General features: G+C 44.4%; 1 protein-coding gene across 3 annotated transcripts in view; it reads left to right on the top strand.

Annotated features, from left to right (window-relative positions):
• The window catches only part of RAB11FIP1 (RAB11 family interacting protein 1), a 31,542-nt gene that overhangs the window by 2,275 nt on the left and 16,877 nt on the right, over nucleotides 1–12,390 (top strand). The gene's annotated exons all lie outside the window — the stretch shown is intronic.

Genomic DNA, 12,390 nt, shown 5'->3' on the forward strand with positions numbered 1-12,390 from the left:
TGGGTTCCTGGATTACTGGGGCCTGTGTATAGACTCAAAAGGTTCTGTTACTGCTTTGCGAGAAATGGAAACCTTAAGTTCCCTATTTCGGGAAGGGTTCAGAGGTCTGCATCTTCATTTCTGTCCTCCTCTCCATTGTAATCCTAAACCTAGGTGGTTACTTCTGTCTCTGTTTTATGAGCTGATTACCACTTAGTCACAGTATCAACCTGTAAGAAAGTGATGCTTAGTTGATGTGTTGGGGTTTTTTTTCCCCCATAATTGCAAACGAAGTTTTCTTTGCCCCTCAGCAGTAGGTGAAATTGCAAGCTTTCCATCCGGCTTCCTGGGACTTTCCAAGGTGCCGGGGAACCTACTTAAACCAAGCCTGTCTGCTGCCCCGGTATGTCCCTTGAGTGCTCAAGATAGCTGAGATTTGGAGAGTGAGATATATACCGAGAGGTGGAAGTTTACCAGAAAGAAACTGGTTGGGTTAGGAAAGTCATTTGATCTAGTTATTAATGGTTTGACTCTACCTTAGATGTTAAAAACGAGCAACAAAGCAAAAGCTCAAATTTTGGTCTCTAGGTTTGTGTGTGTGTGTGTGTGTGTGTGTGTATGCATGCATGTGTGTTAATCTCGAGCAAAGAAGAGTATGACTCTTGTCATGGGTCCAGAAACTCAAGATGTCAAGAGCTAACTGTGCTAGAATTTCCCTTTGTTCTCTTGATAAGCCCTCCTCTGGCATACATTTGGAGGCAAGAGAATATGCTTTTCGGGACTCAGATTTTGCCGACCTCAAATTTAAAACACCACACAGAGGCTGACCTATAGGTAGGATACTTTTAATAGGGAAGAGTGCATGGCCCCTGTCGTTAAGAGGAAATTGAAATGAATTGATTTTGCACTTATCCTTACCTGTTAAAGACCCAGCGTCAAAGTTGGGCCTTGGTTAAATGGAAACCAGTTAAGTCTCATGATCATAAAACAGACATGAATCTGCGAGGCAGAAACAGGTGACCAACATGTGGGATTCTCTGCTCAGCTCTCTAGTCTCACGTAGTTTGGGATCCTAGGTTGATCTAAGGAAAAAAAAGAAAAACCTTTTTGGGATACTAAGAGCAACAAGATGTGGGGAAATAATCCGTTTGGGGCAGATTAAAATAAACCTCCGTTCAGCCTGGCAACCGGAAAGCCACTGTGTAACTAATATCATGAAACTTAATACTGTAATAGTCTTCCAGCCATGAAGAGAGAGTGAACGATGGAGAGTCATTTTCTTACATCTCTTGAAGATGCAAGAGGGAATTTGGTTGCATACGAAAGGATTTGATATTAATAAAGGTTAGAGGTTTTGAGGAACTGTAAGTGTAGTAAGATGCTGTCGTAAGTTGCCAAAGGAAATCCGGGTTATTAAAAAGAAATAAGGGCTCGATAGTTGTTTTTCTGGAAGAGTCGGATGCAGAAAAAAGATGTAGATGAGCAAAGAGATAGATAATAAGCAGTCAGTGTTGGTGCCTGTACTATCAAGTCTCCTAAGTGCGTTTAGGATTTTTTGTGACAAATTGGAAAATTGGAGCAATGATACTGATGAAGTTTTTCCTTTCTTGGGATTCCCCGTAAAGATAACATTGGGCCTTACTGGAAACCGTCCCACCTCTCACAGGGCCACAGTCCCCTCCCGCTCGCGTCGCAAACCGACGGCTGATGGCTCCGGCGGGAGATGCCAGAGCCCGCGTTCTCTGTCCGCTCTGGGTGAAGTAACCCTAACCTGCCTACAGCCATGGAATGAAGTGACTAAGAAGAGCGAGGGTTACTTTAGAGTCATTGTTCTGGTGATGTGAAAGAAGTTCCCTCGTGGTATTATTTGATTATGATTTCATCTGTAAGACATTCAGTTAGCCTGGGGAAAGTTTCAACTGCGGTTTTTTTGACGTTAAAATCTGTATTTTTAGTACATTGTTTTAACTGAAGTATAGTTGACACGCAATATTACATAAGTTTCAGCCGTACAGCGTAGTGATTTTATGCCGCGCTCAGCACAGGGTAGCTCCCGTCTGTCACGTACAGTGCTGTTACATTGCCGCTGACTGTTCCCTGTGTTGTGCCTTTCATCCCCATGACTTATTCTATAGCTGGAAGCTGTAGCTCCCACTGCCTTTTACCCATTTTGCCCATCCCCCACTTCCTCCTCCCCTGGCAACCACCCACTTTGTTCTCTGTATTGATGAGTCTGTTTCTGCTATTTGTTTTGGTTTTTTAGATTCCACAGATAGGTGAAACCATACAGTATTTGTCTTTCCCTGTCTTATTACACTTAGCATTATGCCGTCCAGGCCCATCTGTGTTGGTGCAGATGGCAAGATCTCATTCTTATATTTTTAGTAAATATTTTTAATACCTACTGTGTGCCAAGCACTGGGGTGTAAACAATAATGACCGAAACAGACATGATCCTTACTTTCAGGAAGCTCAGAGCCCTGTGGGGAAGATAGACATTAAACAAATGAACACGTAAATAAATAATCATGTATTGTGATAAGTACTGTGGAGGAAGAGAACAGGGTATCATAAGAGGATGGAGGGGGAAAGACATGACTTAAAGGAGATGGCCAATAGCTTCTCTGAGGCAGAAACCTGAACACGAAGAGATTTTTCTGGTGAAAAGTAGAGGAAGGGGACCTGAGGGAGAGGGAGCTGCCTTTGCAAAGGCCCTGGGGCAGGAGCACCTGGGAAGCTGGAGAGAGTGTGTAGATTGAGGCCCAAGCGGAAGGCAGGGCTTTATTTAAGAGCAGTGGGAAGTCCCTGAGTATTAAAAGCAGAGGGATGTTGTGATCTGCCGTGGCTGTTGGGTGGAGAATGGATCTGAAGCAGGCCTCGCCTGGAATCAGACAGACAAAAATGGGAGGCCGTTGCGCTAATCTAGGCCACCGGTGGTGGGGGCTTGCCCTAGGGTGATGGTCATGGAGGTGCACAGAGGTGGTGGATTTCAGAAACATTTTGGAGGTTCAGTTGGCCTGCTTTGTGATGGGTCGCATGTGGGTGGGGGTGAGAGAGAGGAAGTGATAAAAATGAACTAATAAAGTAGGGAGAGCTTGCCGTTGAAAACAAACCAGGAAGTGGTGGCGATTTCTTTCCCTAGCAGCCACCGTGATACTGGAGTGAGGTCACCAGTACAAAGCCAGCTTTGGGCAGTGACACCTGTGAGTCCAGTCTTCTGTAGGAAACACCACTGAAACCAGGGTGTGTGTGTGTGTGTGTGTGTCCAAGTGTTTACAGTTTTAATACAGTCCACGTCTTTGTTTTGTAATAGTGCACGTAGCTAATGAAACCTCACTGGTGTGCCCTAACACAGCTGATGAAGTCACTGCTTCAAGGAATACAGGACTAAAAAAAGGAAAAAATCATACATAACATTAGGAAAAATAAACTGTAAGTGAAAAATAAAACTCTGGAGGCAAGTAAGTCACCTACTTACATGTTTTTCACATTAGGGAAGGTAAGTATACAAAGGAGTCCTGTGCCTTTTTCACTTTGCTTAAACTTCCCTTTGGTTACAAAGACCTCTACTGTATTTCTGTAACTACCATCAGAGGGAGGTTTTCAGAAATAGTATCTAATATGTTATTTTAATTGTAGTGATTAACTAAAAAAATGTTCTAATTGCATTAAAAGCAATACATGTGCTTATTAAAATGCTATCCACCCCAACATGGATTTGCTGACCTTACTCTTTTCCCCCTTAACAGTAATCTCAGGTATCTATTAATATACTATAATTTTAGTTGCCATACATCCTAGAAAACTCCGCGTTCTACGCTCTTGGAGACGCTAGCTCTGGCTTAGCTCCAGAAGGATTAAGAAGCCCTGGCCTAATGGAGAAAGTGATAAGAGGTCATTTCAGGCCTTATCTTCCTCCCAGAGCAGTCCCCTGGGTGGCCTTTGATTCTGGGTCTTGTGCAGATCTCTAAGCCTTGAGGTCTTTGAATTCCAAAAATATCAACACCCAGACCCTCGTTTTGGCCTTTGAAGAAAATCAGTGCCCTGCCAAGATCATTTGTTTTGGAAAAGACTCGGCAGTTGAGAACTCCTCTTGAGGTGTCCTGAGCCGGTGCCCCAGCGGGCTCCGGATTCCAAGCCTGACTTCGCCTGCTTTTTCCCTTGGCCGGGGACCACTTTGGTCTTGTCCTTTGCCCTGTGACCCAGGGCAGGAGCTCAGAACATCTGTGTGAAGGGGTGAGGGAAGGAGTGATGATTGGGTGAGGTCCCTGGTGGCACCGGACGGGCGGGCGTTTGCCCTTCGTGGCTGCGGAGAAGGCTTTAATCTTACATTTGCCAGTGGATTAAAGACCAGGGGCGTGTGAGGTGTGAAGGCACAGCTGTGCTTCTTTCCGTTTCTCAGCGTGGCCGTGGCTCGTTTGCCCCGTGCCCTTTCCTAGCCCTGAGGGAGCAGGTTACCTTCTCCTAACCGTGCCTTTGGCAAAGGAGCTGCTTTTCGCTACTAATGAGACGAGAAATTCCTTTCCTGCAGGGAGAAGTCTGTAGATAATCTGCTAGAGAAAAATCAAGGATTTTAGTCTCCAGGGTGTCCCCGAGGGACACATGTTGGAATGTGGCTGTGGAGAGAAAAAAGGCAGTGGTAATTAAGTGTCCTTTCCTGAACGCTGGCCTTTGAATGGAGTAGAGGGGAGGCATTTATAAGGAATCCCAGAAAAATGTTTCTAGAGGTGTGGCCGCTGAGTACTTCGGCTAAGCTAGGTAGAACAGTTAAGGCTTCCAGAAAGCCTGGTCTGAAAAGGCCTCTTGTGATCATGAAGAATGGATGTCCTGTGCGAAGGGCCCCAGGGCGGGCTGTGCTCCGGGATACTTCTTCGGGCGTCTTGCCTTCTCTAGCACCGGTCTTGTGGGGTTTTCCTTGTACCCCAATGGCACTTCTCATTTTTACTAATCATTGGTTGTTAAAACAGGATTTAAAAATGTGGGGTTTTTTTTCCCCCTCCTTCTCGAGTCTTAGCTTGATGGCAGGGTAAATCATCCATACTCTGTTTCCTTGCCCGGAACTCTCACCGAAAGAGTGCGAATCTGTCTGTGGGGAGGGGAGTGGACTGGTAGGTCCCTTATGCTAGGGTGTGTTTGTTTTCTTTTGTCGTGGTCAAGAGATGGGGAACCAGGCCACTGCATTTTTGTCCCATTCTTCAAGTCTCTTTGGGTGAGTGATAAAGGACCCCGTGATTGCTAGATTGTTCTTTGACAGATCCATTGGGCAAGAGGCGAGGTACCGGATCTGATGGTAGAATATTAACATTTGTGGCTTTTTGAGATATGATCAAGTAAAAAAACAAATTGACAAATGATTATAGGAGGGGTAGACTTCCATGTTTAAAAACATGTTGATTTTTCTAATTTTTATTATTATTTTTTAGAGATTCTATTTATTTGAGGGAGAGAGAGAGTGCATGCATGTGCCCAAGGTGGGGAGGGACAGAGGGAGAGAGAGAAGCAGGCTCCCCACTGAGCAGGGAGCCTGATGACTTGGGGCTTGATCCCAGGACCCTGGGATCATGACCTGAGCGGAAGGCAGACACCCAGACAGCTGAGCCACCCAGGCACCCTGATTTTTCTAATTTTTAGAGAATCTTAAAATACTGATGCTTGCTATCTCTTTAGTCCTCATCTACAAGGAATTTAGCACTGAGTGATTACTTTCCATTTAAAACACAGGTCTTGATGGGGCACCTGGGTGGCTTAGTCGTTAAGCGTCTGCCTTCGGCTCAGGTCGATCCCAGGGTCCTGGGATCCAGCCCCGCATCGAGCTCCCTGCTCCTCGGGAAGCCTGCTTCTCCCTCTCCCACTCCCCCTGCTTATGTTCCCTCTCTCGCTGTCTGTCTCTGTCAAATAAATAAATAAAATCTTAAAAAAACAAACAAAAGCCAAAAAAACACAGGTCTTGGGCACCTGGGTGGCTCAGTTTTTTAAGTGTCTGCCTTTGGCTCAGGTCATGATCCCAGGGTTCTGGGATTGAGTCCCGCATTGGGATCCTTGCTCAGTGGGGAGCCTCCTTCTCCCTCAATGCGCCCCCCCCATGCTTGTGTGCTCTCTCTCACAAAAATAAATTTAAAATTTTTTTTAAATTCTTAAAAAATAAAGTTTATAAAAAAAATAAAACACAGGTCTTGATCCTGATACTTCAGTCAGTCATGCCATCTTGTCGTATCTCCACAAGGGTTTGGAAGCCCTCTGTTTCTTATCCCTGCTATGTAGAAACGCTGAAGAGTTGTATCTGAGAGTCAGTAAATCTCTCAGTAAGTTACAGAAACTATACACCGATCATGGTATTTTTAAAACTCTTATATACTTCTTAATTTTAGAAATTATGTAATACAAACTGATTTTGTAACTGAGTCTTTTCCTCCTCCCTTCATATGCAAACCATTGTTTGGATTTGATGGATAAGGTCAGATAACTAGGAGTACAGCCAGTCAGAAATGTTAATATCTTAAATTCCCTTCCAAGAATGATCTGAATGGGTAAACCATGGTATACGTGCACTTCGCAGAAGGTCATGCAGCCCTTAGAAATGGCAGGTATGAAGACTGGAGGGCAATAATGTACAGCACACTATAAATAAAATTGCATGTCTGCTCTGGTTACAGCTGAGTAAGGATTATAGCTAACACTTATCGAACGCTTACTAAGTAAGTGCCAGGCACTCTTCTGAGCACTTGGCATGTATTGGGTCATTTTATCTTGATAACATCCTGATGAGGTAGGTGCTTTTAGCCCTGTTTCAGAGGAGGTGCCTCAGCCACAGAGAGGGTAAGTAACTTGCCTAAAGTCTTTCAGCTAGTGATTGTTAAAATGTACAGGAGAAAGACTTCAAGAAGATACATAAAAAGGTAATAATGGTCAGATTCGCATGAAAGTGAGTTCATTTAAAAACAATTAACAAAAAATTTTTCTTTTTCTTTCTCTTTTTTAAGTTTTTGTTTTGTTTTGTTGCTTTTTAAAGATTTTCTTTTTTTATTTGAGAGAGAGAGAAAGACACAGCGAGAGAGGGAACACAAGCAGGGGGAGTGGGAGAGGGAGAAGCAGGCTTCCGCTGAGCAGGGAGCCCGATGTGGGGCTCGATCCCAGGACCCTGGGATCATGACCTGAGCCAAAGGCAGATGCTTAACGACTGAGCCACCCAGGCGCCCCTCTTTTTCTTTTTCTTTTCTTTTTTTTTTTCTCTTCTTTTCATAGACTCCCTGCCCAGCATGGAGCCCAACATGGGGCTGGATCTCACAACCCTGAGATCAAAACCTGAGCTGAGATCAAGAGTCGGTTGCTTAACTGACAGAACCACCTAGGTGCCCTAACAAAAAATTTTCTGTAACCTGTTTGCTCACTTTCTAAGAGAATTTCCATAGAGCAAATAATATGGAAAGGACCCAAAGCATTTTCAACCTGCTTTTTCTGTCCTCTCTCCTGGAGCATGGCACTTACCAGCTTTTAGGATCGAGTTTGGTGGCTACACATAGCTTTTCAGTGCTGCCAGAATGGCTATTTTAGGGATTGGGGTAAAAAAATGAGCCATTTGCCTCTCTCATGATTGACCACAAATTCTTCCAAGTTGTTGACAATGGGCAGAGAGGAAGGGCCACCTAAGGAGGCAAGGTTGGCCAATCGGGCATTCTGTATTCCGAGTTAGGTAATGATGACCAGCTACCGAGGGCAATCACAAAACTTGTTAAACTACTTAGCCTCTGTAGGGTACACACCACAGATGTTTTATAGGTCGTAAATATTTCTGTCCCTGTTTGCTCTGCGTTGCTTCCAGGCTACTAAGTGAAGAGTCCAGACATATCACCCATCTGGACTCACCCCTTTTGAGAACACCTTTTAGATGTTCTCAGCTGCTAACCCCACGTAATTTTCAGCCTTATTTTTATTCCCTGGCGAAGCCAACTAATGAATTGCTTTGAAAAAATTCTTCATCTAAGAAAGATTGAGAGTGTCCTCTGTGTCAAACACTACATCAGGTGCTGTTCTGTTCTTCCTGCTTCTTCCCTCACCTGAGGCCATAATCCCCCGTGTCACAATGCTCGGTTACCGTGGGGGTGACTCACGCTACAAGTCAGGTAGAGATGTTGCAGGGGGAGGGAAATAGGCAGTCCACCACGGACCCGGGGGTCCCGACTGGACCCACAGACACAGAGCCCTTGAAATTAACACACATGAAAATGTTGAAGGCACTTGGAGAGCTAGTGGTCTTTCTTCCCCTCCCTTTCTTGGAGCCTCCTGTGTCTAATACAAGTATGCAATATTCATTTTGCTGGAGCCCCTACGTAGGTGGTTTGCATAGCCCCTTGGGATTTAATTTTGCCGAGGACCCTATTTGTGTGTGAGAGCCCTTATTTGGGATAAAATTGTACCCTTTATTATTTTTTTTCCCAAAGATTTTATTTATTTATTTGACAGAGAGAGACATAGCGAGAGAGGGAACACAAGCAGGGGGAGTGGGAAAGGGAGAAGCGGGCTTCCTTCGGAGTAGGGAGCCTGATGTGGGACTCGATCCCAGGACCCTGGGATCATGACCTGAGCCGAAGGCAGTCGCTTAACCGACTGAGCCACCCAGGCGCCCAAAATTGTACCCTTTAGTAGGCACTTCTTTCCGTGTCTGATTATTTTCTCATGCTTCCAAGTCAGAAAGAAAAGGCAGCAGTGGTCCTAATGTAACACTTGGTGATGTTTGGTGAGCCTGGTCTCTTTCTCCCACTGGAGGGTAAGCTTTTTAGGGCAGAATCTGGCCCGTTCGTTTTGTATTTCCAGGGCCGGCTACGTAAAAATGTTTGAACTGAATCTTTGAAGGCACTGTTTCCCTGTACCTGTCTGCCTCTGGAATGTTTTAAAGGAAAAACATGTTTGTTTCAGCTGCAGAAAGATTATTTTTGAGACATACCAGCCAGTCCTTTACAAGTGTAATCCCGAAAGTCTGCATTGCTGTGAGACTTTTCATTTCCCAAGAGCAACCACACTGCCCTCACCCTGCCACATTCCGATGGAAGGCCCCCTGTGATCAGCTTTCCATGTATTTGAGCCGCGTAGTGAGAAACGGTGCGCTCCAAAGCAGACTGGCCCAGAGAATTGGGCATGGTTGGATAATTTTAGCTCTTCTCAAAATGACTGTTTAAACCCCAGGAGATTTGACAATGCGGATCCAGACAATAGAAGACAAGACATAAATGAATTTTTCTATATTTTTAGCCATTGCCTTGTCTTGTGTTTTACCAAAAAAAAAAAAAACCAAACAAACCCAAAAAATAAAAACAAAACCCCAAACCCAAAAAACTCCAAAACAGCAGGGCAACCTATTTGGATAATAGGCATTTTTGTGTATATATGCCCAGGACCATCACTTGACTGAGCAGCATAGAGGGGTAGGAAGAGTAAAGTTTTCATTTTATACTGTTTTGTATGATTTGAATTTTTACCTTATGCCTGCTATTACTTTAAAATATAGTTTATGTGAGTCTTCTGTCACTTTCTATGTATTCAGAGATCCTTTTGATTTTTGAAGAACTTGGTTTTTAATTATAAGTTAAAATAATTATTTGTGGAAGGGATTGCTTGATTTTTCTTGATCGGTTGCAGGATTTTTCCAGAATATGGGCTTAAAAACAAACTCACTACCTTGGGATGATGGCTTTCTTTCTGTACTCTGCCCTTTGGATTAGGAAAATGAACCCGGCCCTGATTTCTGAGATAATTCAAGCTTTCTGGGCCTCCATGAAAGGCAATGCTGGAACACGCCCATTCTGCATCAGAGGCTGTGTGGCCCTGCTGGGACTTCATTATTTATGAACTACTTCCTTGAGGTGATGGAATTAAATGAGCTAAAAAAACAAAACAAAACAAAACAAAAACAAATGGATAGAAACACTTAAAATCGAATTGAAGCTTGATGTTGAAACCTACAAATGTGTCTGGTTTGGGATTTCTTAGGGTGAGACATTCATGAATCATGGCTTTCATTTATTTTTGATTTATGCGTGTGCAAGAACCCTTGCTTAAACGGTTTGAATTTTTAACGATGAGGGTAATACTGTGAGAAGAAACAATTCCTGTCTTCTTTTCCAGCTTTAATAAATCCAGCACAGATTTTTAAAAATTCTGAACATTTGCGTGGGACGCTTACCTGTGATTCAGGCTGCTCTTCCCATCCTTAAATAGCCCTGTGCCTGTTCTTGGCTACATGGTGTTTGGTTTTAGGTTTGCCTGTGAAAATAAATGATAGGAACAGTTGATGAAGCATCTGTTCACACCTCCTAGTGGTTTTAGAGGTTCCCCAAACAAATCCCACTTTAATGCCAGGGGACCGAACCTGTGCATTGGGTAATAATAGGTTCCCCAGGGAGGATTCTAGAGTTGGTTGTAGCGTCACTCAGAACAAACAGACTGGCGCTGATACTTTTGGAGAGGAGGGCTGGTCCCAGGAACTGTCGACAGCCTGCTTTGAAGGTCTCTGCATCTTTGAAGGTCATCTCTGCATTCCCTGGGAGGCTGCGGGTCAGGACTGAGTTGCGTGGAAGAGCTTGGGGAGGCGGCCTGACCCACGGGCCTCCCCAGGGTGGAGAGGTGAAACTGCTTGTGGCTGGTGTGGTCATCTGAGCTCCACAGTCAGCTTTCAGCAACTTCCCCTTTCCAGGTGCCTGCAGTGGGTATTTACAAAAGCTAACCACCCTTCATCACCCAGGCTACCGTTGAGCCACATGACTGTCCGAAGAGAAAAATACAAATAATCTTCTGGACGTCTAAATGACAAGCATGCAAAAGCTTCCAGGCTAGGTCTTGGAAGATATACTGGAAAGACACCAGACTGGCAGGGGTGAGGTGGTGTTGTAAACACCTTTCATCTCCACTGCCCCCGCCAGCTGTGGCCTGTGGTTTTTAAAAACCATAAAAGATTTCCCCCTAAAGGTCCAGAATCATAGCTCACATCATTTTCTCTGATGTTGGCTGTATTTTTGAAATCCAGTCTAAGTTCTCGATGGCTTTGCATACTGGACTTTATATGTAATCTTACGATTTATGAGGGGTGGCAGGGTATGGCGGGTTTTCCCCCTTTCTTCTGAGAACACCTCTTTTTTTCTTATGATAGGACTTTCACATGAGAAGCTTAGACTTGCCTCAGAAAGAATTTAAATTTGAGCCCTCCTCTCGTGTCTTGCAAAGGGGAGGTGAGTTAGGAGAGAGTGCGAAGCGGGAAGTTTGGTGTAAGAGAAAGAATAGGAGCTTTGGAGAAATGCAGAACTGACTCAGAATCCTGCCTATGCCCTTTGCCAGTTGCAAGACCTTGGACGAATCACCTGCCTTGTGCGCCTCAGTGTCTTTGTAAAATGGGTGTAATGTCCATTCCGTGTCATCCTTGTGAGACTTAGATGAGGACATCCCTAAGTGTGCACAGTGCCAGGTATGCTGTAGGCGCTGTTTAAGTGTTAGATGTCGGCTTCCTCTGCCCCTTTCCTTTTAGTGTACAGTAAGCTGAGATAGTGGGGCAGCGATCTGCCCTGTGAGCAAGACCGGCTGAGGGTGAAAGAGGAAACTATGCCCGTTTGAGCAAACCTATCATTTCCTTAATGTCCCCGGCCCTCAGCTCTTAACTAGGTCACTACACAGAACATCCAAATGTGGTTTCTCAGTCTGTGACGGTAACCCTGGGGATGGCTGTCAGTGGACCATGTATTCAGACTTTTCTGCTCTATAGTGGTCATGCTACTAATCCGGCTCACATTCTTGCAGTTCACCAGATGGAAAATGCCCACGGGAGATTTCCTTTTTCTGACGTTCGTCTTTCGGGAGAGTTGGACTGATAGAATATTTGCCATATCTTGAAGTAGTTTGCAAACGACCAGTTGAAATATTTGAATAGTGTTTGGAATATTCCTTTTTTGGATTATTAAGTTAGGAAAGAATGCCTCCTTTCAATTTCCAATTTTTTTTTTTTTAGGATGGTAAAATATACATCACAAAATTTACCATTTTCACCATTTTTTTAGTGTATAAGTTCTGTGGCATTAAGTACATTCACATTGTTGTGCCGCCGTCACCACCATCCTTGGCCAGAACTTTTTTCTCTCTCCAACTGAAACCGTGCCCATTAAATACTAATTCTTCATTCACTTCTGCCCCTGGCCCCTGGCAACCACCATTCCTACTCTATGAATTAGACTGCTGTAGGTACCTCATATAAGTAGAATCATACAATGACATTTGTTTTTAAAGATTTATTTATTTACTTGTCAGAGAGAGACAGCGCACAAGCAGGGGGAGCGGCAGGCAGAGGGAAAAGCAGACTCCCCACTGAGCAGGGAGCCCCATGTGGGACTCAATCCCAGGACCCTGGGATCATGACCTGAGCCAAAGGCAGAC

The sequence above is a fragment of the Phoca vitulina genome, unplaced genomic scaffold (assembly GCF_004348235.1).
Source record: "Phoca vitulina isolate PV1807 unplaced genomic scaffold, GSC_HSeal_1.0 scaffold15, whole genome shotgun sequence".
NCBI classification, from domain to species: domain Eukaryota; kingdom Metazoa; phylum Chordata; class Mammalia; order Carnivora; family Phocidae; genus Phoca; species Phoca vitulina.